Source organism: Oryx dammah, unplaced genomic scaffold (assembly GCF_014754425.2).
Source record: "Oryx dammah isolate SB20612 unplaced genomic scaffold, SCBI_Odam_1.1 HiC_scaffold_17, whole genome shotgun sequence".
NCBI classification, from domain to species: domain Eukaryota; kingdom Metazoa; phylum Chordata; class Mammalia; order Artiodactyla; family Bovidae; genus Oryx; species Oryx dammah.
In genome coordinates, this window is record NW_024070201.1 from 66,511,935 (window position 1) to 66,518,645 (window position 6,711).

A 6,711-nucleotide genomic window follows, 5' to 3' on the forward strand; every position below is an offset into this window, starting at 1 on the left:
TTGAATTACATAATGCAAAGTCTTCCACTGCCACTGTGTTTATATTTGTCTTATATTCCTTCAATATATTTTTAAGTTTTGAAGAGTGTGTTCTAACCACATGTCTATAATGAGTTGTAATATTAACAAACTCAATACACAGCAAGGAGAAACTTTATGTAATGCAATAATTTTCATGTTTTCCACTGAAAAACTTGTATTGGCATAGGACAGTGAATACATAACTCCCCTGAGATCAAGTGCCTTAGCTACAAGCAAACCAGATATAAGAACAAACATTCTTTGAAGTTTCTTTTTTCATATTAAAAATTCACATTATTTTTTGCATTCTGTTCCATAGTATATCTTTGCTTATTTTAATATGAAAGTAATGTATTTTTCTAAAATTCTTCAAAGTTGGTGCTCTAAGATTTACAATGTTTTCAGTCAATATAGTACAGATTCTGCAATAGGACTGCCATTATTATGCATACTAACTGTGACTTTGGGCAAATGGCTTAAATGTCTCGGCCTTAGCTTTCTCATCTGTTCAGTTCAGTCACTCAGTCGTGCTCTACTCCTTGTAACCCCATGGACTACAACACACCAGGTTTCCCTGTCCATCACCAACACCCGATGTTTACTAAAACTCATGTCCATCGAGTCAGTGATGGCATCCAACCATCTCATCCTCTGTCATCTCTTTCTAATTCTGCCGTGAATATTTCCCATCATCAGGGTCTTTTCCAGTGAGTCAGCTCTTTGCATCAGGTGGCTAAATATTGAAGTTTCAGCTTCAGCATCAGTCCTTCCAATGAATATTCAGGACTGATTTCCTTTAGGAGGGACTAGCTGGATCTCCTTGCAGTCCAAGGGACTCTCAAGAGTCTTCTCCAGCACCACAGTTCAAGTGCACCAACCCTTCAGCACTCAGCTATCTTTATGATCAAACTCTCACATCCATACATGACTACTGGAAAAAAAAAAAAAAAAACATAGCTTTGACTGGACAGATTGTTGGCAAAGTAATGTCTCTACTTTTTAATAAGCTGTTTAGGTTTGCCATAGCTTTTCTTCCAAGGAGTAAGTGTCTCTTTATTGCCAAATTCAGGCTTAAATTGAGGAAAGTAGGGAAAAACACTAGACCATTCAGGTATAGCCTAAATCAAATCCTTTATGATTATGCAGGGAGAGTGACAAATAGATTCAAGGGATCAGATGAAAGAGACAGCCTGAAGAACTATGGATGGAGGTTCATGACACTGTACAGGAGGCAGTGATCAAGACCATCCCCAAGAAAAAGAAATGCAAAAAGGCAAAATGGTTGTCTGAGGAGGCCTTACAAATAGCTGAGAAAAGAAGAGAAGCTAAAGGCAAGGGAGAAAAGGAAAGATATACCCATCTGAATGCAGAGTTACAAAGAATACCAAGGAGAGGTAAGAAAGCCTTCCTCAGTGATCAATGCAAAGAAATAGAAGGAAACAATAGAATGGGAAAGACTAGAGATCTCTTCAAGAAAATTAGAGATACCAGGGGAATATTTCATGCAAAGTTGGATACAATAAAGAATAGAAATGGTATGAACCTAAAAGAAGCAGAAAATATTAAGAAGAGGTGGCAAAAATACATAGAGGAATTATACAAAAAAAATCTTCATGACTCAGATAACCACGATGGTGTGATCACTCACCTAGAGCTAGATATCCTGGAGCATGAGGTCAAGTGGGCCATAGGAAGCATCACTACCAACATGGAGGTGATGGAATTCCAGTTGAGCTATTTCAAATCCGAAAAGATGATGATGTTAAAGTGCTGCACACCATATGCCAGCAAATTTGGAAAACTCAGCAGTGGCCACAGGACTGGAAAAGGGCAGTGTTCATTCCAATTCCACAGAAAAGCAATGCTAAAGAATGCTCAAACTACCACACTATCGCACTCATCTCACACACTAGCAAAGTAATTCTCAAGATCCTCCAAGTCAAGCTTCAACAGTATATGAACTGGGAACTTGCAGATGTTCAAGCTGGATTTAGAAAAGGCAGGGGAACCAGAGATCAAATTGCCAACATCTTTTGGATCATTGAAAAAGCAAGAGAGTTCTAGAAAATCATCCACTTCTCCTTGATTGACTATGCCAAAGCCTTTGTGTGGATCACAACAAACTGTGGAAAATTCTGAAAGAGATTGGAATATCAGACCACCTGACCTTCCTTCTGAGAAATCTGTATGCAGGTCAAGAAGCAACAGTTCGAACTGGACATGGAACAACTGACTGGTTCCAAATTGGAAAAGAAGTACGTCAAAGCTGTATATTGTCACTCTCTTATTTAACGTATATGCAGAGTACATCATGAGAAATTCTAGGGTGGATGAAGCACAAGCTGGCATCCAGATTGCCAGGAGAAATATCAATAACCTCAGATATGCCGATGACACCACCCTTATGGCAGAAAGTGAAGAGGCACTAAAAAGCCTCTTGATGAAAATGAAAGAGGAGAGTGCAAAAGTTGGCTTAAAGCTCAACATTCAGAAAACTAAGATCATGGCATCCGGTCCATCACTTCATAGCAAATAGATGAGGAAACAATGGAAACAGTGAGAGACTTTATTTTTTTGGACTACAAAATCACTGCAGATGGTTACTGCAACCTTGAAATTAAAACATGCTTCTCATCTGTAAAATGAAAATTATGAAACCTATTGTGATAAACACAGTAATCCCTGTTTTGTTTTTCAAGTTGCTGTCACTCTTTTACAGCCTCAAGTGTTGCATGTACCAAAATCTGAGAAAGATAGCTGATATAAGAATTATAGTGCATGAAATGATAAGAACACTTATCACAGAGTGATGTGCAATATTATATATATAGAGAGATATTCATTATATTAAATATATATATAATCCTGATGCTGGGAGGGATTGCAGGAGGAGAAGGAGATGACAGAGGATGAGATGGCTGGATGGCATCACTGACTCGATGGACATGAGTTTGGGTGAACTCCAGGAGTTGGTGATGGACAGGGAGGTCTGGCGTATTGTGATTCATGGGGTCACAAAGAGTTGGACACAACTGAGCGACTGAACAGAACTGAACTGATAGATATTCAAATATTATACTTGAATCCCTAATTCAAGCCAAGTAAAGGAATTTACTAATGAATACAGCTATCTTCGTTCAATGACTTTTATCATAGACAATAACCAAGAACATTGTGAATATAGAGAATGTATATTTTTGAAATTTGCCTTCATTTTTTGGACATCCATGCTGAATTCTTTAAAAAAAATAAAAGGAAAAATTTATCTCATGAAATTTGAGTGAATGTTTTCAGTACTCAATTCTCAAAAAAAATTTTTTTTGAAAAAGAAACCCTTTCCAAAGATAATAGGATGAACATAGTTTTTTAATCTGCAGTTCATTTCAGTTTTATGATACTTTGACCTTATGTAAAGTTTGACTAATTTCCTGGAATTATGTAGATGTCATACATGATCCTGAGTGGAATGAGCATGATTAATACTGTGACTCTGTGGTATATTTTCCATTGTTGTTATTGTTTAGTCACTAAGCCATGTCTGACTCTTTTGAGACCCCATGGATTGTAACCTGCCAGGTTCCTCTGTCCGTGTGATTTCCCAGGCTGAGAATGGAGTGGGTTGCCATTTTCTTTTCCAGGGGATCTTCGAGACCCAGAGATTGAGCCTGTGTCTCCTGCATTGGCAGACAGATTCTTTATGCCTGAGCCACCAGGAAAACCCATCTTTTCCCATTCAGTTCAGTTCAATTGCTCAGTCAAGTCTGACCCTTTGTGACCACCAGACTGCAGCCCACCAGGCTTCCCTGTCCATCACCAAGACCCAGAGCTGCTCAAACTCATGTCCATCAAGTTGATGATGCCATCCAACCATCTCATCTTCTGTCATCCACTTCTCTGCCTGCCTTCAATCTTTCCCAGCATCAGGATCTTTTCAAATGACTCAGTTCTTCCTATCAGGTGGCCAAAGTATTGGACCCTCAGCTTCAGCATCAGTCTTTCCAATGAATATTCAGGAATTTTAGGATTGACTGGTTTGATCTCCTTGCAGTCCAAGGGATGCTAAAGAGTCTTTTCTAACACCACAGTTCAAAAGCATCAATTCTTCAGTGTTCAGCTTTCTTTGTAGTCCAACTCTCACATTCCATATATGACTAATGGAAAAAAGCACAGGTTTGACTATACAGACCTTTGTCATCAAAGTAATGTCTCTGCTTTTTAATATGCTGTCTAGTTTGGCCATTGCTTTTCTTCCAAGGAGAGAGCCTTTTGTAATTTCATGGCTGCAGTCACAATGTGCAGTGATTTTGGAGCCCAAAAAAATAAAGTCAGCCACTCTTTCTACTGTTTCTCCATCTATTTGCCATGAAGTGATGGTACCAGATGCCATGATCCTAGTTTTTTGAATGTTGAGTTTTAAGCCAGCTATTTCACTCTCTTTCATTTTCATCAACAGGCTCTTTAGTTATTTGTTTTCTGCCATAACTATGGTGTCATCTGCATATCTGAGGTTATTGGTATTTCTCCCAGCCATCTTGATTCCAGCTTGTGCTTTATCCAGCCTAGCATTTCTCATGATGTACTCTGCATATAAGTTAAATAAGTAGGGTGACAATATGCAGCCTTGATGTACTCCTTTCCACAGATAGAACCAGTCCTCTATTCCACGTTTGGTTCTATCTGTTGCTTCTTGACCTGCATACAGATTTCTCAGGAGGCAGGTAAGGTGGTCTGGTATTTCCAGCTCTAAAAGAATTTTCCACAGTTGTTGTGATCCACAGAGTCAAAGCCTTTGGTGTAGTCAGTAAAGCAGAAGTAGATGTTTTTTCATTAACACCAAGTAATTTATCATCTGATATATTAGTATAAAACAAACACTGATAGATCTAACATTTGATTTAGAAAAGAAAGCAAGTTCTGAACCACAGTCTATTCCCCTGTCCTGGATTTCTTTTCCTTCTTGAAAAAGAACAACTAAATTTAAAACAAGCAGACTTAAGGAAATATACAGGTTACAATATAAATTAATGAAACAGGAAACAGGAAAACAGCAAAGAAAATCAAGAAAAAATCTAGTTTTTTGAAATAATCAAATAGTTATGGAAATGTCAGACTCAGATTCATTCAGTGTGAAGAGAAAAGGCTCAAGTTATTAGAATGAAAGGGACAATGAAATGGTCTAAGAAAACAGTTGTAAAAATAGGTATTGAACTGGATTATTCTTTCAAGGCTAAAGATGAGGACATAAGCACTGGTAGAATCGAGAACATATACATGATAAAGTATTGCCAGCATATGGCAATCCACTTAATAAACCTTTTACCTTGCAAATTTAGAAGGTATGCCATCTGAAGGGAATATGTAGCCTGGTGCAGTGTATCAGGCATTTTGGAAATATTTGGGAGTTGATAACTATAAGGACATTGCTAGGCTAAACTGAGGCTTTATATGAAGAAAACAGACAAAAAGTTAATTGTCATTTGAAGGCTCACTCAGAAAAATCAAAAGACCTTGTTAATAGCAGACACATAAGTATTACTTCCTGGAGGAGAAAGACACAGAAAACTGAGGACCAAGCCCAAGACTTAATTGTCAGAGCAGTTAAGCTCCAAGGTATGTTAAACCTTAAAACAAAGGAAATGTGCTGTATTGAGGTCAAAAATCTGGATTAGAGAAAAAGAGAAATCTGACAAAGAGGATGAAGGTATCTGAACTGATGGACCTTGGAGTCCTTGAGCTGCAGAAATTGCCAGCTCATCCCTATAAAATGCTGACATTCCTCCTTGCTTAGATAATGCACATAAAACATGTTCCGTCCATCGCAGGTTCTTTCCTCAGCATGCCTCCTGGAAAAAAGGCTTGTAATGAAGGCTAAGTGAAGACATTAGTTGAAGATATGCTGAACCTACTAAGAAAGCGAATTGCTATACTACAACACAAGAGGTGCAAGATCTAGCTAGCATATCCCGGGCAGAGCTGGAGGAGTATGTGTGGAATTGACAGTGCTTGATAAGGTCAGTTGGAAATAAAATTGTATAAAGAGGAGCTTATTGATTTGTGAGTATTCTTCTGGGTTACAGGAATTCATACTATGGCAAGCAACCTAGGTGATGGTGGAGACTTACTAGTAGGATGGCTTCTAAAAACAGGAAAAAAGAGATAGTCCATGTTACTTTGGAGGACCAAATGAAAGAAGGAATGATTAAAAGGCTCAGAAAAGTGAATATTATGTAAGACAAGAAAATGAAACATGTTTATTTTCTATAGGAAAGCACAGAATATGAACTGTTTTCTAAGGCCATAAAGAATATACAGTTGCTAGGGGCACCAGATCACTCATATCAGTGGCACTTTTACATGCACCAGGGCTAATGGTGCTAGAGGCTCTTAGGAAACTCACAGAGAGCAAAGGCAATGAAAAGATCCTAAAACAAGAGTTCTGGTGGTAAGACTGTGCTTGGTGGTAAGTAGCTGTATACAATTATTATAATAAATGGCAAGATGGCAACCAGGCGAGTCTGCCCTGTAGAAAACATGCTGTTTAATAGCACATAATATCCCCTGGGGCAGAAGCGATGAGCAAACAATGATACTACTTAGCCCATGATAAGAAATCAAGAATGGAAAATCAAGAGTCTGTTAACAGTTACCCTTAAAAAAAAAAAAAAAAAAAAAAAAGCCATGTTTCCCTGC